This window comes from Halichoerus grypus, chromosome 3 (genome assembly GCF_964656455.1).
Source record: "Halichoerus grypus chromosome 3, mHalGry1.hap1.1, whole genome shotgun sequence".
Lineage (NCBI taxonomy): Eukaryota > Metazoa > Chordata > Mammalia > Carnivora > Phocidae > Halichoerus > Halichoerus grypus.
The window spans coordinates 113,706,184-113,730,449 of record NC_135714.1 but is presented as its reverse complement, the minus strand read 5'-3'; the positions used below and the strand labels follow the sequence as shown (position 1 = coordinate 113,730,449).

The following is a 24,266-nucleotide window of genomic DNA, read 5'->3' as shown; positions in this document are numbered from 1 at the left end:
ATAAGGATATAATATAAATATAAATATTTTTAAGGAGCCATATGTCTGTAGGGATTTTTATATATTTATATATCATATTTTAAATACATATCATATTTTAAAAGCCTTTCCATTAACTTTGAGTAAATATTCTGGTAATTCTGATACTGAGCCTGTGTCTCCATAGATGCTTTTAAATATTTACCCAAAAACTTGAAATATGTATTCCTTTTATGGAGAAAGTAATACTGTACTTTTTATGCCTTGAATCTAAGTGAAGTTAGGCAATTAGCCCTGATTTGAATAGAATACAAACTGAAAAAAAATACGTTGCGTTGTTTTCCAAGTTTTCCTTATATGGAGATATATATTTAAACATCATTTTAAACAATGTTCAATGAAAAACTGAGTGAGCGGAAAAAGGAAACCTTTTTTTTCTTAAATAAGAATAGAGGAGTGGGGCGCCTGGGTGGCTCAGTCGTTAAGCATCTGCCTTCAGCTCAGGTCATGATCCCAGGGTCCTGGGATCGAGCCCCGCTTCGGGCTCCCCTGCTTCTCCCTCTCCCACTCCCCCTGCTTGTGTTCCCTCTCTCGCTGTGTCTCTCTCTGTCAAAAAAAAAAAAAAAAAAAAGAATAAAGGAGTATTTGTTTTTCCTATCAATTTTGTAAAGAAAATAAATATCCTTGGAAATAATGCATATTTTATTTATCATCTTGACTGGTCCCATATTTATTAAATACAAGTGGAGTGTAATATGTCTTGTTAATCTTTATTACTCATGTAAACACATTAAAGTTAAGTATGATGATGAGACTCATTTCAAATTTTGTCAAAAAACAGTGTCCTCTTAGGTCTACTGTTTTATCATCTAACCTGGGAAATCCAGTAATGTATAATTCAGAATATTAGCATTGTATCATTATTACCTAAATTGTTAGTAACTAGTAACTGGCAATATGGCAAAGTTATCAAAACCCCTGAATCCAAAGCTGATCAATAACGAAGTAATCCTAAATAAATTTCTTCACTCTGGGGCCTGTCAAAAACTGAGTTATTCATACATGGTCATGGAAAACCAACAGGCTTATAACACTCTCATTAGCATAATTACCTGACTCACTATACCTCAGACTCTGTTTTAAAATAAGAGTTATGGATTCCCACCACTGCCCATTTCAGACTTTAGATGTCACTTTTATGTGATCACTGATTCTGAGACACTATACATGTACATAAAAACAAAATTCAATTAAAAATTTAAAAATACAATCTGGATAACATTCTTAAATTTACATATGCATTCTGAAGAGAAAGTAAAAAAATATATATAAAACAAACGAAATTTTCTTGAGAGTAAATAACCTTTTTCTCTGATAACTCCCCAGCATGTTCAGGGCTCAGCAAGTACTCCACTGATGTAGTTGATGGTATCAGTTATTTGATTCTGGACTTTTAGTGTGTAATATGTTCACGATTCCTCATAGTACGCCAACACAGCACATCTTTTAAAATCTGCCGCTCAGATTAGATTTGTCTTTGAGATAATTTTTGGACCAGTCTGTTACAAAGTATAAAAATGTAGTTTCAGTATTTGTTTAGCTGTGAGTGCTGATTAGAGATGATAAACCTTTCTTATCCTTGATTAAAAAAAATCTGTGGTCAGAGTCCTGAAGGAACAGGAGTGCTTAGAGACCACAGAATTATCTGGAAATTGTAACCATATGCTTAAAATGAATATTCATGGATTCTCTTAAGTGTATTATGTAAGACAATAGAATATTTTATCAATGTAATCCTTTATCAAAGGAGTAAGTGTTTATATATAATAAAACATATGTACAGCAATAAACCAAACGTTTTTCTTTTAATTTTTCAGAATATGTTAATTTTTTAATAAAAATGTAAAGAATTTCAGGGATGCTTTTGTCCAAAAATATGAATAAAATCTCAAGAAAAGAAGTTATTTAATCAGCAGCTGGTAAGAATTTTACTTTTATTTTTCTAGGAAATATTCATACTTAAATGAGCAGAACATTATCATACAAAATGTATTATCTGGCAATTTTGTATGACAACATTAATTTCCCATGTCTAGTTACTAATTTGTATTTTTCACCACAATTTTAGGTATTTGATTTAATTTACATTATTTTTTCATATACTTTTAAATGAAGAGCACAGAACTCTACAGTTATAAGACAGTGGTGAATACACTTTCATTTTGAATAGCTCCAAAGAACAACATATATCCCTGAAACTTACGTATTACTGGTATTAAATTATTGAAAATACTTATGTTTCATTACCAAATATAAGAGCATAATATTGAGTTTACTATGCTTAAATAAATGTTGCAGTTCACAATTTTGTGAAAACACCTTTCAATTCAGAGTTAAACACATTTGCAATAAAATATTAAGCATTCATATTTTGCATGAATAACAAGGGATCACCAAAATTGAAGTCCTTGTAATATTCTTGATTAATACTGACTTATACTCTTAGAAATGTCATCCCTAAATGATTCAAAACATTATTCAATACATTTTAATTTTCAGAAGTCTTTGAACTATTTCTCATCTTGGTCATTCATATTCACTAAGTTCACTGACTTTTTATGAGAACACACTATGTTTCAGGTACTGTCTGGGTGCTGGGGAAATTGGGGCAACAGAAGAGAATAAAAATGCCCTCTTCAGCAAAGAGGAGACAGAAAACTCGTGGATAAATAGATACACATATAAAGAAATATCAGTTACAGCTTTAAAAAAATAAGTTAGAAGAATCAAAAGTGACTGGGCTTGCCATGTTAGATAGTATGTTCAAGAAAGGTGGTAATTGAGCTGAAACCAGTATGAAGAAGGCAGCAGACAAAGGAGACAGCAATTGCCTAGATGTGGGGGTGTACTTTATATGTTCAGGAAACATAGAGGGAGTCTGTATGCAAAAAGCAAGGGAGTGAAGAGGGAGATTGGTAAGAAAGGAGGGGTCTAAGGTGAGCCAGAATTCAATTTATAGGATTTGTAGAACAGAATAAGGATTTTGAGTCCTATTCTAGATGGAAATGGAGAAGGATGGAGACCACTGAATGATAACATACTTCTATTTCCATTTAAAAAGTGAGGTTGGAGGGCACCTGCGTGGCTCGGTCAGTTAGGTGTCCGACTCTTGATTTCAGCACAGGTCATGATCTCAGGGCTGTGAGATTGAGCCCTGTGTCCAGCTCTAGGCTCAGTGCAGAGTCTGCTTGAGATTATCTCTCTCCCTCTCTCTCCATCCCTCCCCCTACTCCTGTCAAATAAGTAAATAAATCTTAAAAAAAAAAGAAAAGAAAAAGAAAATACAAAGTGAGTTTGGTAAACAGGAAGCCAGAAGATCAGATGATAGGTATTGAGGTATCCTGGCAAGAGACAATGGTGGTTTTTATTTGGTGCTAGTGGTGAAGGTGGTGCTAAAAATTTTGTTGAGATATATTTTAAAAGTACAGTAACAGATCTCACTGGTGGATTAGGCATATGGTTAGAGAGAAGAAGAGGCATCAAGATTCTTTTTTAGGTCTGCTCATTCAAAAATTTAATATTAAAAAATACTCTATCGTTTCCTTCAAGGATAAGATATGGTGGAGTTTGATAAGGTACGTGGAAGAAAACAATTCATATATTTACAGTATTTGCATTTCTCATTATTTAACTTGCACAGTCATAAAATATATTCTACTTGGGTCAAAAATTACTTCACCTGAAAGAAAGTGACAGGATAAAGTCTTCCAACAGAACACCAATGCCATAGAAAAGTTAGAAATCACTAGTTCCCATTCTCAGGAGATATCAACAGGAATTTTTAGTTCGTGAAGCTTTTTCAGTCTTCCATACAAAAATAAATATAAAAGATGAAACAAGGCTTGAATAATTTCATTGGAAATTTCCAGCATATTAAAATGTAAATATTTTTCTTGTGTCAACATTTTTCTTTGAATGTTCATACAGGTTTATTCATTATTATAAACTGACAAAAATTTATGAAAATTCTCGGTTGATCTGGTCAAATCTAATTGCCTCCTGTCGCTAATTTGGCTGGCCCTATGCACAATTGGTCTTAATACTGCCAACTTCAATCATGGCAAGGAGAGAAAAAATATATTAAAGTTGCATACAGGCTGAGCTATTTTAATAAGAAGATGCTATCTCAGCTTTTTCACTTATTAATACCTCTGCATAATAGAATTTCTATCATGATTATTAAAAGTGATATTTATTTTTTCCAGATGATCCCTTTCAAAATTTAAAATTATAAAAATAAGAGGGTTACTGATTAGTTCATGATTATGAAAAGTACTTTTCCAACTCAAGGAGCTCTCTAAAACTAACAAAGATTCAAATAAACTTGTAGCAGAAATTGACCAAGCAGGCACTCCCACGTACCATTTATTTGATTTATTTTGTCATGAAAATGGAAAGGTAGTCCTTGCTAAGCTTAATTGAATAACATAGATCAGAATATTATATCCTTGATACATTTATGATTTTCGTAGAGCCAACCGATTTTACATATAACTCCTCCACATGAAATATGATATAAGTAGCATCAGTGTGACTGTTTTAGGTCACAAATTTGAAATGTCTTTCCATTATATCATTTAGAAGTCATTTCTCTTTGTGTCTGTGTTTGATTGGGTGAAAGTCACATTAGAATGTTTGGCCATAAAACTAAACCTAACTCCACTAGTGTCTTTCAGAGTAGTGTCATCAATCTTTTAAAAGGTGAATATGACCTTATGATAATGTATCATGCAAAAGACAAGATTTTAAGCCTTACATGGTCTACTTCAACAAGAAATGACTTATTAACTAGCACTGCAATTGAGATTATTCATCAGCATTCTTAATTCAAACAGGGACTAGTTTTTCTCCAAGTTAAGGGCTGGGAAAATTAACTATGGACTATAGCTGACAAAATAAAAACAACTTAGGATATAAAATACTATATATATATATTATATATTTTACAGAAAGCAACCTTTTCCAAAGTTTTTAGTAATGGAAATTAAATTCATTTCTAAAAATAACTCAACTTTAGTACCTTTCAGCTATTCAACAACAACAACAAAACCAGAATAATTCTATTTATTTCAATGTAAAATATTCTGTTGCTTAATTTAGTTATGAAGGAAATGAAATATGAGCAGATTATATATACTGCATATTAGGAGAGAAATATCTATTATGCTCATACATGGCATACTTATAAATTTAGCAAATAATTATTTCAAATGCCAAATGAATATAACTTTTTATGCAAAACTCTTTTCTCACCAGATTATCTCCCAAGAATTTAAGGTTTATTTTTAGCTCAGATAGGACTCTCTGCCATCTAATCCACAGAATAAATCTCTTTCTGTCTTAATACTTTACTTTTATTACAAGTGAAGCATGTATGCTACCCTAGTACCTCTCTGTTCATGTGTTAAGATATAATATTTCCCATATTCCTATTGCTGATATTGTGGGTTTTAGTTTCCATTATATTACAATGAAAAATCAAACTGGCTACTATTTATATTCAGTAAGGGCCATAACATTTTTTTTTAAAAAAGTGGAATTTAAGTTTTTCAGAAGGAGGTGGTGTCAGCAACATATGAAGAATTTAATTTCTTTTGATCTAAATATGCCTCCAATCCAGTTAAATATCACTTTTCTTCTTCTCCAGTTTGGATTTGCCCTTTAATAAAACATCCAAACATCTATGGATTTTCGGCAGAAAAAAACTCAGACAAACATTAAAAGGGGATACATAAAACTTTTCCTCGAGCACAAAAGTTTGAAATATTTTTTATTAGTATTCTTACATAATTCTTTATGGTAAAAATTCCAAAATGTACTTAGGAATGCAAAAAATAGCTAAGATTTTATTATTCTCATTGATTTTTATTTCTTCAATTATTTCAATATTAATCTTTTTTTTCTATGAAACTGATGATGAAAGTATATATAATTTTTTGAACATTGTTCCCTCTACCAAGTTGCAGTGTAGAATGTTGCTGTGGAAAAAGAAGTCTTTAGCTTTGATATTTGCTTGATGTACTGAATTACCACAAGGAAGTAATATTCTAAAACATTACCTATTGCATTATTTCTTTAGATGTAAAACAAAAGTTAATGTTACTATTGAAGAATATACATTCTTCATTTAAAAACTAAGCACAAACTTAATAAAATCAAGTATTCTAAGATATTAACACTTGCTGATATTAATTAATTATCTACATTTATTCACATGATGATAATTCTCAGGTTAACCCTAAGAAAAATAACAAAACTAAAGTAAATATATCCAACTTTATAAGCTTGATCAATTTTTATCATATTTTCTTTGATTTGGTCTTTTTTCCACCCTCAAAGCATCATTTTAACATTTAACTTGCCAACTAATGTGTATATTTGCATAAACCTATACTTAACATTTAGTCTATAGGCCCCTAGACAAAAATCTAGGTTAGCTTAAAAGGTCAAAAATGTAAGATTTGTAAATGTTACAATAGTAATCCTGATAGTTCACAGGGATGATATATTAGACATCAGACTTTGTGCTTTAGGCAGGGAATGTCCCCTCCCTGAAAGTAATAAAATAAGTCAGTATCTAACTGCTCTGATAATGAGAACGTAAACCACTAAAACATTTTTTGCGATTTCAAGACAACCTTATCTTTCTCTTAAAATCATTCTTAGTTTCACATTGATGTTTTCTGTTAGAGGAAACTATTTTTCTATTTACTCTCTATGAGAGCATTTGTGTATGCTTTAAGTAATTTTAAATAAGGCACCCTCTTAAAAAGTGATAATTTATACTACATTAAGAATAAAAGTTATTTTTTTCCATATAGAAGCACAGAGTTAAACCAATGTCAAACTTCCTGTATCTATGATTTTTTTTTTTTTTTAAGATGTTATTTATTTGACAGAGAGAGAGATAGCAAGAGCAGGAACACAAGCAGGGGGAGTGGGAGACGGAGAAGCAGGCTTCCCGCGGAGCAGGGAGCCGGATGTGGGGCTCGATTCCAGGACCCTGGGATCATGACCTGAGCCGAAGGCAGACGCTTAACGACTGAGCCACCCAGACGCCCTGTATCTATGATTTTTAAAGAGTTGGGTTTAGCTTTGTTTTAGATATTTGTTTCTGAAATTTTACTTTTGGTCCATGTTTTAGCTTCTATATTATTAATTTCTATACTATATTACATTTTAATATTGATTACCAACATGTTCTGTTGCATTTATTTTTCCAATTTCTGCTTCTGACAATGATGGATTTGAATTCTAATCTGAGTACAGCAATTTTTCATAACAGGTAGGATTTTAACATTCTTCTCTAAGCAGTTTACAGAACAAGAAGAATAAAACCAGTAAGACAGAAAATTTAAATACTCCCAAGTAACTTGACTTAGCTGATATTTATAGAACACTGTATCTAACAAGAGCATAATGATTACTCTTTCAAGAGCAAATGTTATACTACCAATATAGATCATGTGGGGGCCATATATCTGGTTTTAATAAATTTTAAAAGTTAAATAACTTCTCCTGCTCCCTCTTCCTTTATCTGTCACGACCATTCCCTTCAATAAATCTTTCACATAGTTATTCCCATTCAGCATAGGCAATACCTTCGGTCCTTCAAGAAAATGAGAGGTAAGATAGAAGTTTGGGACTTGGCTTTCTCTCTGGCTGGCTGGCAAAGAGGACCCATACAAAATCGTATATATAGTACTGAGAGTTTCCGGCACTGATGGCCCGATTGCTAAAGATTTCACAGCTTCTAACTTGGAGAAATGTACTGGTGGAAGAGAATGCCCTCACTGATGCAGTGATTCAGACATTTAAAAGATACAGGAAACCAACTCTTAGCTTCAGCTCAGGTCATGATCTCAGGGTGGTGAGATGGAACCCCACATCGGGCTCCACATTCAGCTCAGAGTCCACTTGAGATTTTCTCTCTCCCTCTGCTCCCCACCCTGCTCTCACACCCTCTCTCAAAATAAATGAAGTCTTTAAAAATAAATAAGTAAATATTTAATTTAAAAATATATATGCAAAATATATATAAACACATATATCTCCCAGGATGTGGAGATTGGCAGAGATTAGTGCTACCATTAAGAAGATAAATGATACAGGGTTGCTGATCCCTACATGTTTACATTTAAAATTCCATATGACCCAGAGAACACTCAATGAATTTTAGAGAATACTGTAGACTACAACAAACTCAGCCAAACTGTAGCCCTAGGTGCAGCTCCTCTATTAGAAGTTGCACTGTTGCTGGAGCAGATTAATAAGGCCCCAGTACATTATATATAGTTGCTCATTTGTCCAATGTGTTTGTTCTTTTCTATTCAAATGAGAAAACAGGACCAGAAATAATTAGCATTAGAACTAACAATAATATCATTTACAGTTTTATCCCACATGGCCAGGTTGGCTGGTCTGAGGTCTGGAAGGAACAGGATGATAAGAATGAAGACAAGGGGGTTGAGGCTAAAGGCATGCAAACAGACACACATTTATACCTACCAGAAAGTATCCACCATGGCAGAGGCACTAACCAACCAAAATGACTTGAACAACTGACCCTGGTCTTGCTTTGTTATTAGTCACCATGGGACAATACAATGGGCACATAGTCTTGACACCATGGCAGAGATGGAAGCTACATATGAACTGATCAGCATATCACTTACCAAGGTTTGCCTATCTAACTTACCTATCATCTACCTATCCAGCTACTGCTGCCTCAAAATGTCCAACTTGCCAGTGACAGAGACCTGCACTGAGTCCTGGGACATGGTTTTATTCCTCAAGGAGAACAACAAGCCCATTGGTGGCAAACTGACTATACTGGGATCCTTTCATCCTATAAGGCTCAGTGTTTTTTTCTTTCCTCACAGGGAAAGATACCTACTCTGGAGATGGGTTTTCTAATCCTTCTGTAGAACCTCAGCAAGTACTGACATACTGGTGTTTACAAAAGACCTGATCCACAGGTATGAAATTGCATATAATATAGCATCCAGTGAGGACCAAATTCATATAAGGAGGTGTGGAAGTGGTTCCATGACCATGCGCTCTACAGAACAATCACCTCACTGAGCACTGGAATAGCCTAGTGAAGGCACAGCTAAAGCAACTATTTAGAAGAATGCTCTGAGAGAATGTATATTATTCTTCAATTTGCAGTATATACATTAAATCGGAGACCTCTATATGGAGCTGTTTCCCCCATAGGAAGAATACATGAGATCAAGTACTAATCAGTGGAAACAAGAGTGGCCCCAGATGCCATCACTCCTCATGACCCACTGAGGACTTTTTGCTTCTTGACCCAAAACTCTGGGGGTTAGCGATTTTAGTCCACAAAGCGGTCACCCTCTTTCTAGAGAATACTGCAATGATTTATTTGAACTGAAAGATACCACCACTGCAGGAAAGTTTGGACTTCTAGTTTTCCAGGAACAGCAGGTGAGAAAAGAATCACTATTTTAGAAAGAATAATTTCCCCTGATTAACAGAAGGAGGTTGCACTGGTTTTGCAAATGGAAACTAAGAGAAATATAAAACACAAGTTATCTACCTGGACGCTTCTTGGTTTTCCCTTGCCTGTTTATAAAGGTAAATGAACATGCACAGTAACCTGGACCAAGAAGGCAATATGATGACCAGGAATCGGAGTCATGCCACCTGGGGAGCCACAAAGACTTGCCAACATGATAGATGAGGATGAAGGGAGATCAGAATGCTGTAGGAATTAAAAAATGAGGTATCAGCTGTGGCCCCAAGATCAACTTGGTATAGTGGCTATAATTTATTCTACTAACTTCACTCTGCTCAGCTTCTTCTCGGGAAGAGACACAGGATCCATGGAAGAGCTGCATGAATATGTGTATCTTCTTCATGCAAGCTATAGACTATGATACCCGTGGAAGTGTTCTGCTCAGATCCCTTTCAAACGAAACTTCATGTGAAGAGTACCATTGATTGATGGTCTTAGCTCCACTAGTAGGTATTCACTCAGGCACCACTCAAAGATAAGGCACAGCCAGGGGATCAGTCCTGGCCCATTCCCAACACAAGATTTCTCTAATGTGGAAATCCATTGCTACAGTCAAAACTTTTTCTTTCTCTTTCTTTCTTTTCTTTCTTTCTTTCTTTCTTTCTTTCTTTCTTTCTTTCTTTCTTTCTTTCTTACTTTCTTTCCTACTTTCTTTCTTTCTTTCCTTCTTTCTTTCTCTTTTTTTTTTTTTTTTTTAAGATTTTCTTTATTTATTTGAGAGAGAGAGAGAATGAGAGGTGGAAGGGTCAGAGGGAGAAGCAGACTGCCCACCGAGCAAGGAGCCCGATGTGGGACTGGATCCTGGGACTCCAGGATCATGACCTGAGCCAAAGGCAGTCACTTAACCAACTGAGCCACCCAGGCACCCCGGTCAAAACTTCCTCAGAACCGTGCTGTGTCCGAGGGTCTTCCCCACCCAATTCTTCCTTTTTTTTTTTTTTTTTTTTTTCCCTTTTTTCATAGCTGTCAAATTTACAATGTGGTCTGGAGGTTTTCCCAGTTGATTTCTGTCCCCTCCTCCCCTTTTATCTTTTGCAGGCATTTCCGTAGTAAATCCTTTGAGCAACAAATCCCATCTTGGTGTTTGCTTTTAGGAGGACCCAAACTGATACAATTCATATAATTAATTTGCCTCTGGCCAAACTGTTTGAGAAAATACAGGACACAAATGACCGATATCAGAAATGAAAGTGGACATCACTGCAGATCATAAAGACTTCAAAAGTTTAATAATGGAATATTATGTGTGTTTTCCCAAGGACGAAGGAAGTTTACCAATTAAAAAAAAAATTGATCTGACTTTTGAGTCAGGAAGTCCCGCAGGTGGCATAGGTACAGTAGTAATTCCTAGCACAAAGGGATTAATGAACTGGATCTTAAGTAAAAATAACATAGTTTTGCTATTTCCATATGAACAGATTCGGAATTTTTTTAAATAGTAAGTATGAAATATAATATTTCAAAAATAATTTTTGAGAAGGGCTATGTCATTTTAATAAGTTTATCTCTTTTTAACTTACTTCCAATGAAAAAGGAATCACTCAAAAATGTCAAAATCTCTGTTAACCCCAGGGCGCCTGGGTGGCTCAGTCGTTAAGCGTCTGCCTTCGGCTCAGGTCATGATCCCAGGGTCCTGGAATCGAGCCCCGCATCGGGCTCCCTGCTGGGCGGGAGGCCTGCTTCTCCCTCTCCCACTCCCCCTGCTTGTGTTCCCTCTCTCACTGTGTCTCTTTCTATCAAATAAATAAAGAAAATCTTAAAAAAAAAAAAAATCTCTGTTAACCCCATGTGACTTATCATTATTCAAATCGTACTTGATTGCCTCAAAACTCTCCACTCTGGCATCATGGATGTAGAGTAAGCAAAATAAAATAATACTAGAAATTAAATGATATCGAACTGAATAACTGAGATCACCTCTTCAATTATGATTAGGAATAAAAATCTGACATTAAATTCCTTAGTAATCTTTCTAAAAGCAGGATAAATAGGCTTGGCCAAGTTTCAATCAACTAGAGGATTTTTTTTCTTAATATGGAAAAAGTACCTAGACAGATGATTTAATGAAATAATGTATCTTTTTATGAGTGCTAGAAAAGTGATTTGAGCAAGAATATGTCCATATTTGTAAGAATGTACATATATTTCCTTCATTAAATAAAGCAAAATTGACGAAAAATTTCTTCAGGAAAGTAGGGAAAGTGATCATTGTCATGGTCAAATAGAGACTTGAATACAAACATTTTCTTGAAATATTTATGGAAGTTTAATTTTTGCAACATTCAAGTCCTTCAAATTTTCTCCCTAGATTCTTCTTTGCTTAAGAAAAAAATAGCTTTTTAAAGGTTAGATTTAAAAATGCATATTAGATTCTTGTGCTTTTAAAACATTACTATTTCTCCTCTATTAGGTTCTTGCCCCAGGCAAAAACCAACACCTAACACAAATATTGAAAAAGAAGAAGAAAAAAAAGAAACCTCAAGAGACACACTAAGATATCTTAGGATTTGAACAATCAAAAAGGCAAAGGTCATATAGGTTATTTGAAAGCTCCTTTGAGGGAAAAATTGATCCATTCCTTTAATGTTCTCCGTAACAAGGATTAATTCTCTTTGAGTACTTTAAATAATATAAGGGAAAACCCATTAAGGAGAGGAGACTCAATTCACTGCTCTGACCCCCTGATCTATATGAGAACTTTCAAAACCAATCCCAGACTAATATATTCTCTATTGATTTTGATTTTTATATTATCTTAAACCCAGAGAGAGTTTATTTCCTTCTAAAAATATAGTTTAAAATGATCAAATAATACTCTATCCCCAAAGTTGCTACGAAGAAACTCTCCAAACACTAAAAAAAGTTCACAGCAGATGCAGGAGGCAAGCAGTAGGGGATAAGAGGAATATAAATTGAAATTTTATCAATTCATATGTCATAATTTATTCTCTTTCAAAATGATGAATATTAAACAAGTTAGACTTCACTCTAATGAAGTCATAAATAATAACAAAACATTCCATTTTTTATTATATATAATATGTAACATAATATTAATATATATCATATATTGATATAGCACTTTGTAGATTGCAAATGGCTTTACAGAATTTAATCTACACAATGATGTGGGTAAGCTTTGCTATTAAATTGCCTTTAATAGCTTGTGTAAGCAGTGAGTGGGCAAGCCGGGAGTGGGGAGGTCACCTCGGGCAGGTGGGACTGGGGCAGCATGCCATCCTCCTTATGGCTCTACTCTGTGGAACTGTCTCTAGACTCTGGTATTGGAGCCACCGGCAGCGCCTGGCAGTGGCCAGCCTTGCAGTGGTGTGTTCTAGGTCAATGGCTTCTAAGACTCCAGTTGGATTCATTTGACAGGGCAACATGGAGAATTCAATGGCAAAAAATCTCATGCTATCCATTCATTATTTATGATGTGTTCCCTGATGCATACAAAGAGGTAGTGTATTCCTCAGCAGATGTAGCTGAAAAAGTTGACAGAATTATTACAGTGTTGCTTACCAGTATCAATGCAACAGAAAGTTATTCTGGAGCAAATGAAATTCTAAAAAAAGTGAAGAAAGGCTCACTATTAATAGATTCCAGTACTATTGATCCTGCAGTTTCAAAAGAATTGGCCAAAGAAGTTGAGAAAATGGGAGCAGTTTTCATGGATGCCCATTTCTGGTGGTGTGGCAGCTGCTCCATCTGGGAGCTCCACGTTTATGGTGGGAGGAGTCAAAGATAAATTTGCTGCTGCCCAAGAGTTGTTGGGTGCATGTGCTCCAATGTGGTGTACTGGGGAGCCTTGCGGCCCTGCTCAACTGCAAAGATTTGCAACAACATGCTCTTAACTACTAGAATGATTGGAACTGCTGAAGCTATGAATCTTGGAATCAGGTTAGGGCTTGACCCAAAACGGTTGGCTAAAATCCTAAATATGATCTCAGAATGGTGTTGGTCAAGTGACACTTACAACCCTGTACCTGGGGTGAGGGATGGAGTTCCATCCGCTAATAACTATTAGGGTGGATTTGGAGCAACACTCATGGCTAAGGATCTGGAGTTAGCACAAGACTCTGCCACCATCAGAAAGAGCCTAGTCCTTCCGGACAGTGAAGTCCATCATGTCTACAGGGTGATGTGTGCAAAGGGTTACTCAAAGAAAGACTTTTCCTGCGTCTTCCAGTTTCTATGAGACCTTCTGAGTTTACCGTTTGGCTGTGGACACCGTTGAAAACCAAACTCTATCTTGGAGCATCCTTATAGCTCACTCCCCAAGTAAATGGGTCAAAGGTCACCTGTCTGCTTGTGATTGTCTAGGTCCCAGTAAACTCTAGGATTTTTCACCTATTTTTAATTGCTTATTTTCTTTATCTATTTAGCAAACATGTACTATCTGATTTTATTTTTTTTTTCTTTGCAAGCCACTGATGTTCTCTGTTAACTAGCTGATTGACCTTTCTCAAAAGTTTGATCCCTGAGTATCTTCAACTACATCATTTCATACTTCAATCAGGATCTTATTTACTCCACTTTACAAATAAAAACAAATATTTTTTCAACAGGATGAAACCTGTCTTAAAGAAAAGAAATTGGTGTGAAGAAAGAAGTTAGAAGAAGAGGTAGTATAGTTAATTACTACCTGTGTCCCTCAGGAAGTTTGTCCTGTTAACCAAGTGGTGGTATTCTTGCATTACAGAGGTTACTGATTTATTTTCCAGGAGTTGATAAAGCAAGAGAACTCTTTGCTTCATGTTTTATAATTTGGACTCTGTTATATTATCTTAGTGTGTCCCTCTTGTAACAACTTCCAATACTCAGCAAGCTTGTTTTTTTATATTTTTCCTTCCTTATACATTCTTACTACGTATTTTTTTAATTCAAAAGAATGACATATTTAGAACTGTTTCAGAGCCATGATATTTGCTTTAATTATTATATTATTCTAAATATAACCATATGATTTTGAATTCAAGTAAATTTCTGTGCTGATATAAAAAAAAAAATTTTGTGCAAGTTAAGTAATCCCTCTAGGCCTTGGTTTTCTTACTATAAAAGTAGGAAATTGCAGTAGATTATTTCTAAGCCCCTTTTTAACTAAAAAATAAATAAATAAATAAGTAAGGACAGCTAATGCTAAAGAATAAATCCCCAAAGTAGTTTGCTTTTCTTGTTACAATGCTCCAAGGTGGTATTATTTAACATAGTTTTTTTTTTTAAAACATCTTTAAATATCTATAAATCACATACCATAAAATTCACCAATAGAAACTGTACAATTCAATGTTTTTTATTATATTCACAGTGTTGTTTTACCACACCACAATGTAAGTTTAGAACATTTAATCACCCCCCCAAAACCCCATGCCCATTAGGAATCACTCACCTCTCAGTGCTAGCAACCACTAATCTACTTTCTGTGTCTATAGATCTGCCTATTTTAGACATTTTATATGCATGGAATCATATACTATGTGGTCTTCTGTGACTAGCTACTTTCACTCAGCATTATATCTTCAAGGATCTTTCACCTTGTCGCATATTGTCGCATGTTGGCATTATTTCATTCCTTTTGATTATAAAGAATATCTAATTCTTTGAATGTATATTATGTTTATTCATCAGTTGATGGACATTTGTTTTTACTTTTTGACTATCATGAATAATCCTGCTATAAATATTTGTCGATAGGTTTTTGAGTGGACATATATTTTCAATTCTCTTAGATATATACTTAGGGATAGAATCACTGGGTCATAAGTTAACCCTATGCTTACCATTTTAGGAACTGCCAAACTGTTTTCTATAATAACTGCAAGGAGAGTATCCTAGTTTTTCCACATCTTTCCCATCACTTGTTATTATCTTTTTTATTGTTATAGCCATCCCAGTGGGTATAAAATTGTATCTCATTGTGGTTTTGATTACATTTCCCTGATGACTGATGATGTTGATCATCTTTCTATGTGTTTATTTGCTATTTGTGTATTTTCCTTGGAGAAATGTCTCTCTCTCTCGTATGTGTGTGTGTGTGTGTTTGTGTGTATCATATATATATTTTTTCTTCTATATTTTCTTCTAAAAGTTTAGTTTTAGTTCCTACATTTAGTTCTTACACTTACATTTAGTTCTTCCATTTTGAGTTAATTTTTGTGTATGGTGTAAAAGAGTGTTCCAACTTCATTCTTTTACATGTTGATATCCAATTGTATCAACTCTATTTCTTGAAAAGTCTATTCTTTCTCCATTAAATTGTCTTGGTAAACTTGTATAAAATCAGTTGACCATAAATTTTAAGATAATTTTATTTTACTTTCAATTCTACTGCATTGATTTATGTGTTAATCCTTAGACCAATACCACACTGTCTTGATTACTCTGGTTATGTAGTAAGTTTTGAAATTGTGAAATATAAATAATATAACTTTATTCTTCCTTTTCAAGATTGTTTTGGGTACTTTGATGTCTTTTATTTCTATTTGAATATTAAAATAAGCTGTTTCATTTCTGAAGAATAGAGCTGGATTTTGATGAGTTTGCTTTGAAAGTGTACATCAATTTGAGGAGTATTGCCATCTTAAAGATGTTAAGCCTTCCAATCCATGAACATGGGAAGTCTTCTTTTTTATTAAAGTTTTCTTTAACTTCTTTCAACAATGTTTTCCAGTTTTCAGAATACATATTTTGCACTTCTTTTGTTAAATTTATCTTTACTTTTTTCTTTGATGTTATTTTAAATGAAATTGTTTCCTTAATTTCATCTTTAGATGTTTGTTGCTAGTTTATAGAATACAACTGATTCCCTCTGCATCCTTATCAAAACCCCTGTGATTACATTTAGAACCCAGCAGGTAATCCAGGATAATCTTCCCATCTCAAGAGCCTCAATTTAATTACATCTGCAAAGTCTCTTTTGCCATATAGAGATTATTTATAGGTGTCAGTGATTACAACCTAGAAAATATCTTTGGAATTGTTATTCAGCCTACCACAGGACAAATGGGATCTAAAATTAATCCAAGCTCCACTCTTCATGCCATGTACCAGAGGGCATACAGTGTGAGACCTGAAGCTGAGGAATTATTTCCTTTGGTCCTTAACTACATGGATGTATCTGAGGACTTTTAATTTTCTTACTTTTCTTTTCTTTTTTTTTTTTCTTTTTTTTTTTTTTTTAGTTGCTGTTTTTCAGGAGGTATTGAAGTAGAAGGCTTGTGGAATGCAAAAGAACAGTTATCTAACAATTCAAGTGTTAAAGGCTTTTATGGTTTTCTTCAAACCATTCAGAACTAATGTTCTTTGTTGGGATATTTTAAACTATGAATTCAATTTTGGTAGATTGTATCAAGCAATTGGTCATAGAGTTGTTAGTGTTTGTTTTTTATCTTCTTAATGTCCATAGAGTCTGTAGGGAAATCCCTTCTTTGATTCCTGACATGAATAATTTGTGTTTTCTTCCTTTTTCTTTATCAGTCTGTCTAGAGGTATTTCAATTTTTTAAAATCTTTTTATATTAGAGAGAGAATGCAAGAGAGAGAGCAAGAGCAGGGGGCAGGGGGTGGGCAGGCAGAGAGAGGCTCAGCAGGGAGCCCATCATGGGGCTTTATCCTGATCCCAGGACCCTGGGATCATGACCTGAGTGGAAGGCAGATGCTTAACAACTGAGCCATCTAGGCGCCCAAGAGGTATTTTAATTTTATCAGTCTTTTCAAAGAACTAAATTTGGTTCCATTAATTTCTCTCTATTTTTTCTCCTCAATGTCATTGATTTCTTTTATTACTTTTTCTTCTTGTTTTTTTATTTAATTTGTCTTTTTACTAGTTTCTTAAGGTGAAAGCTTAAATCATGGATTTGATACACTTTTTCTTCTCGAAAATAAACATTTAATGTTGTACAGTATTCCCACCCCACCCCCCATCCATGGGCACATACTCCAAGACTTCCAGTGGAGAGCTAAAGCCGTGGATAGTACCAAACCCTATTATTTGCTGTTTTTTCCTGTAAATACATACCAATCATGAAGTTTCGTTTATAAATTAGGCACAGTTCTCTAAGCTTCCTGGATCTGTGGTTTGTTTTCTGTTATTAACTTTGGAAAATTCTCAGCCATTTACCTTAAATATTTTGTTTCTCTATTTCTTCTCTATCTGGTATTATCATTGTGCATATGTTATATTTTCTGAAATTGTCCAGCATTTTTTGGATATTCTGTTACCCATCTCCCCTTTTTTCATTATTTTTTTTCTCTTTCCTTTTTAGTTTGGGATGTTTCAATTGACATGTATTCAACCTCCATTTTTCTTTCCTTCACTCTTTCCAATCTCCTGACAATCCTACAAAAGGCATTCTTCATTTCTGTTACAATGTTTTTATTTCTACCATTTCTTTTGAATTCTTTCTTAAAGTTGTTTATACTACCCATCTCTCTTTGTATATTGTCCGCTCTTTACATTAGAGTCCTTAGCATATTACTCAGTTATTTTAATACCCCAGTCTGATTAATTTCAAAATCCTTAGCATATCTGATTATGGTTCTGTGGCTTGCTTTGTCTCTTTAGACCGTTTTTTTTGTTTGTTTGTTTGTTTGTTTTGTTTTGTTTTGTTTTTAGTTTGTTTTTGTTTTTTGCTTTTCAGCATACCTTGTAATTTTTGTTGAAAGCTAGACACGATGTATCAGGTAAGAGAACTGAGATCAATACATCCTATTGATGAAGTTTGGGGGAAGAGAGGAAGCATTCTATAATTCTATGATTAGGTCTCAGAACTTAGTGAGCCTATAGCCCTGGGCTGTGATCCTCACAAGTGCTTCTCAACTTTATTTAGTCCTTAAGTAAGAATGGAAGACTAGTGATGGCTGGAGTTAGATATTACCCGTATTCTAGGTTGGTTAAGCTCTGGTAAAATAGTTTCTCCTTGGTTGAAGAGAATAGAGAACTCTGGGCAATTACAAAATGGCTACTTTTCCATTCACCTTGCTAAAGCAGAAACAAAATTTGTTTTTTGTTTGTTTGTTTGTTTGTTTTGTTTTGAGCTTCACCTTAAGAATGTGGTAAGGATCCTGGAAGTAAAAGTAACAAAAGTGTAGGGTATCTCCTAAGGCTCAGCCTCCAGGAACTTTATCTCTCAAGTTAGTGTATGGCCAGTCTCCAACAATTAGTTAATTAACCTTGGAGTGTTTCTTTCAGTTCTAGCTCTAGCAATGTTTTCTGTTCATGGTAAGCTATGATTCTCTGTATCTGCCTGTCTCTCCAGTTTGGGGACAACCATTTGTTCTGCAACTCAATCTTCTGATGGAACTAAGATTTGTTGAATTGATTCATTTTGTTCACTATTCTACTTGTGAGGACAGGAGTGAAGACTTCTAAGCACTTTACATGTCAGACCTGAAACTGGTTCTATACTCTAACAAAAACTGTTACAAATCTCCGAATGATGCAGTGTTGCGAGTTCTTTCTGTGTTAGCAATTTGCAAGTGACTCACATAGTTGAGGGACCAAGACCTGTGTCTAAGGCCACCTGAGAAATTCCTTGCTTTATAGTAAATCTCAATATTGTACAGGGTATACATTTGTTTGTGATCAGTACAGATCATCAACTGCAAATTGCTCAACATTCTTTAGAATTCTTAAAGAGACATATATCTTTATTCTTCTGAAATATTTAAACTTATTTTGAAAGTTCTAGTATGTGTCACCAGTGATAACCAACTTAAATGAAGCAGGATTTTGATGTTGATTTGCCCAGAGCACTGATGAACATATTTATGCATCTTTGAAGGCCAAATCTGATATCAGTGATGAGGGAATATGTAATTCTGTGCCATAGAATGAAGGCCACTTGATCAGTTGCCTTCTCCTCACCCACAACCTGGGAGCTACACCTTATAACATTAAATATTAGAAGTCTGAGTTTTGACAACCCAGGCACTTTTTGAAACTAAAAAAAAAAAAAAAAAAAAGGCAAGAAAAAAATAATTGTAATGCTTCACAAAACATGGCTCACAAACCATTTTTGTTCTTATCATATGGATGTTTTTAAAAATGCAGAGTCTTACATCTTATTTTAGATATACTGTATATGAGTCTTTGGTTTTGCGGTCTGAGAAAGTGAATTTGAAAAAGTTCTAATTTAGAGTGTTGGAATCCTAAAGTATAGTTTTTCTTCTAAGAAAAATATGAAGTTTAGGGATGATTCTACAGCAGTCAGCCTTCCTTAGGTATTGAGTATTATTATTTCATGGGGTAATACTATGGAATGTTTTGATACAACCTCATGCCTAACAAAATTATCCTTAATATATTTTTATTATTAATGAACTATTGTGAAATATTTCAGAAAATTTCACAGGAGTCTGATATATATAATTTTAGGTAATTCTTCCCCATCTAGAACAAGTTGTCTACATGGTAAAAAATCTACATTTATTTTTAACTCTGAAATAGACTTTTTTCTTTTTAAAGATTTTATTTATTTATTTGACACACAGAGAGAGAGAGAGAGATCACAAACGGGGGGAGGGGGTAGAGGGAGAGGGAGAAGCAGGCTCCCAGCTGAGCAGGGAGCCTGATGCGGGGTTCGATCCCAAGACCCTGGGATCATGTCCTGAGCCAAAGGCAGATGCTTAACCAACTAAGCCATCCAGGCACCCCTGAAATAAAGGTTTTTAATACTATAATTCATGAGCAAAATCTACGAAATTAGTTTCCTCTTTTAGATGTATTGTAGTTCTTAAATTCATATAGTATGAACTTTGTTAAGATTAACACATAATCTACTAAGTTATTATTGTATCATATTGAATGCTTGGATATTAAGCATTTATTTTGGGGATACAGAAGAGAAGATTTGGCTAGAGAGAAAGAAATAGGACAACTCCATTATCACTTAATAAAATCTGATTATTTTACTAGGAAAGGTTCATACGAATAGATATTTTGGATGATTATTTTTGTTCTTATGACACTATGCCAAATTCTATCATATGTAGGCTCACTCTCATTTAGCTATAAGTGTGATATATATAGATGATGGTAATTGTCTGGGACCCATTATTATGTTAACAATAAAAGGAGCCAAGGAAATAAACATCAAAACAAGAAAACTTAAATGAAGGAATCACACATGATATTCTGAAGTATCAGGTTGTAAATTGCATCAGCACACTTGCTAGCCCACACGTGAACAAATATCAATGATCTTGACACTTTTATATTGTTTGCTGGAAAAAATATTGGATCATTTGGACAATTAAACTCCTACAGGTCAGGTGACCAATCTAATGGCTTCTGGATTTTTCTGACTGCTTCAGTTCCGCGTATGTGTCCTCCAGTTATCTTCCTCTGCTAAGATACAATGCCTTTCATTTTTTTTTAAATATGGAGGGAAGAGAAGATATGAATTCAGTGGAAATGGACTGACAAACATCTAAGCAGGCTTCCATCCATAACTAATCCATTACATGTAAGATACAGAATTTACTTTTTCACACTTAATGACCCATCTACTTTCCCCAGAGCATATGTCTTTGCAACATATACCCCAATGGAAATACAGTGAATATTTTTCTATGATAAGATAAACTTATCTGTATGTTGACCTTTTTCCTCCATGATATTTCAAACGAAGATCAGTGGTCTTCAGCCAAGGACATAGGAGAAGCAGAAAAGGACATGAGCAGTGTGGAATAGGTAAGCCATGTAAGTTGAAGCATACCACTGGTAACGCTTGGCACATACATATAAATCTGATCAACCAAACCCCTATGTTTTCCATAATCAAATTCCAAATGAATATGATATTATTTTCTATTGTATAGAATTAAGTGGTATTTTTGATATTTCATTTGGATAAAATATATCCATATAGTGAAATAATAAAAGTATAAGGTACGCATGCTTATATCAGTGAGTAGAACCTTCATTCTGGGATATTTAAAATGAAAAATTAAAGCTAAAATTCTACTGAGAAAGAGGTGACATAACTCTCATTCTTATTTGTTCTCAGTTGAGTATCTATCCTTTCATATTATTATGCAGATTTGAATTTTTATTTCAGTGATGTATTGAAAGTCATTGGATATTTACACAGCTGTACTGTTATATATTTTCTAATAATTTAGGAATTGTAATAGAATTTAGAATTGTTAATAAATAAATTAGCTGACAACTTATTTTCTTCTTTTCCAAATACATAAAATCTTTATGAATATAGCCTGGTTTCTGAATGTCTTTCAATTGCTTTTAGCCTTGCTACTTCCTGATCTTATAAATTATCCTAATTGAATAAATGTTCATTTAATTAAGTTAAAACATACTTTGTTTTTTTATTTTGAAAGTCTGCACAAGTACGGTTTCCTGGTAACTGCTTAAAATTTCTTTTGGAATATTCAAAAGACTCAGCTTGTTCCTGTTTAGAAAAGGTTTGCTGAAAAAAATATAATTCAAAAGAGGCGTTCTAATAGTTCATTGATATTGATATAGCCTGTGCTCCAGCAATACTGCATAGAAATGAAATTAAAATCATAAAAGCAGAAAAAGACATGCAGATGCATTACAGAAGGCAATACACAGGAAATAGAGCAATCGACAATCAACTTCCATTACCTTCTCATTTTTCTCTTTTATGCACAATCAACAGTGCTTTCCTTTTCTTTATTTATTCTGCCGTTTACTTCAGTTTTAACCAAAATCTCACTTTAGTACGTTTCCTTTACTTTTAATTTCACATCCTCAATTTTTCTGAAGTTATTTACAATTATGAAAGTATATGAAGCAGTCCTCAGCAATCTGTTTTTTTTGGTTCGTTTGTTTGTTTGGAATGTTATGTATGAAGAAAATGGGTGCTGTTCTCCTGCCTGTGTATGTGTGTGTGTGTTTTAATAAGTATCTTGGTTCTGGCAACTGAATCAAAATTATATGCAATTGTTATATTAATGGAGGATTAGAACAGAGAAACAATACATGAATACACAATTTACACAAAGTATAATAGAAGATACATGAACTTAGCAATGTATTCACAGCAGTGCCTAGAATATTGCTTAAAAGGAAGAAGGGGATTTATTAATATGTGTCACAAAGTTACATTATGAACTGGTTCTTCAATATTTCATTTTAATAATATATTTTAATTAATATACATAAATAAAATTATTATATCCTTATCCCATTTCCTCCTTTGAAATCTCCATATGCACTTGAAAATAAGTTGTTTGTTATCCAAATGCAAAGTTCACTATGCATCCATAGAATTTACCTTAATGGTTATACCATTTATATATTATAAGATTATAAATTATTACTTAGAGTTTAACAATTTGACTTGTCTTAGGTCAAGAGTGATGGGTTGAAGTCACCTATTTTTATTGTGTTTCTGTTAATTTCTTGTCAATTTTGTCAGTGGTGCTTTTTGAAAATGGCTACTGTCTTACTTGGTTCATGGATATTTATGACTGTTATGTCCTCATTATGGAAATTGTGCTAATATATTATGAAGGGTCTTTTGTCTTGATTTTGTTGCTATGAATTTCACCTTTTTAGGTACCAATGCCAATTTCACTTAGGATTGTATTCACGTGGTATACCTTTTTGTCTCTCCTTCATTTTAGTATCTTTTTCTTTTAGGTGTATACCTTTTAGAAATATACACATGAATTTTTCTTTGCAAGCCATTCTGAAAATATTTTTCTTTTAAGAAAGGAACAATTCCAATTACACTTGGTGGTAGAACTTATATGTTCAGTCTCATATCTTCCATCATTTTATTTCATATTTCCTTTGTGTCATATTTATGCAGTATTTTTCACATACTGGTCTATTTCTATTGATATTTTTGTTTTATTTTGTTTATTTTGTCTTGGTAGTTTGGAAATTTTATTTTTTTTTTTTCTGGTGGATACCTTTCTCCTAATTGTTGGGAGACAATTCTTCATGGTATTTTTGCATGTCTGCATAAGCTTTTGTTCTCAACTATTTTTTCGGGACATTTGGATTGCAAACAGTCTTGGAAGATTGAGATCGTGACTATCTTCAGGAAGTGAGCATATTTGTTTTCTGACTAGGAAAATAAAAATGGTGTCTCCATCTGTGGCAAAGTTTGAGCAAGTATTCTACCAGCCCAAATTAAAAGATTAAAGTTTCCTAAATTTTAGGTTCCTCACCTGTGACGTTGAACCTACTCTATGAGCAGCATCCACCTGTGCCCTTCTCAACATCACCCCCTCAGGACCTGGGAGTAAGGGAAGTGAAGGTGCTGTGAGAAACAAATGCAAAAGAAAAAAAATTAAATTTCCTTACAACCTACAGCCCATTGACATGTCCTTGAGACATGCAGAGTGACCTTCCTCTAGGAACTCAACTGCCTCGATGTTAATACTTTGCTAAGGGCAAAAGGTAATCTTAGCTTAACATTATCCCAACCTCCAGGATTCTGTAAATCTCCTTGAACCTACAAAAATTCCTTTGGAAACTTCCTTTATCTCTACCCGCCCCCCCACCCCACCCTTGGCTGCCATAATATATGTTAGCTAGCAATCATTCTCCCAGCATTTGGCCCACTGATAGACATTTGAAGGATCTCATGATTAAGGTTTTACTAGACAGTAATAAATAACATTTTCCTAACAATAGCTAGGCCCTCAACATCCTGGAAAACTTGTTCTAAATTCCTTAGAGATTTACA

The 24,266-nt window shown here is 34.0% G+C and overlaps 1 pseudogene; it reads left to right on the top strand.

The window, feature by feature from the left end:
* The first annotated feature begins 12,679 nt into the window (after positions 1-12,679).
* On the top strand, positions 12,680-13,781 carry LOC118544207 (3-hydroxyisobutyrate dehydrogenase, mitochondrial pseudogene; annotated as a pseudogene).
* The last annotated feature ends 10,485 nt before the right edge of the window (positions 13,782-24,266 follow it).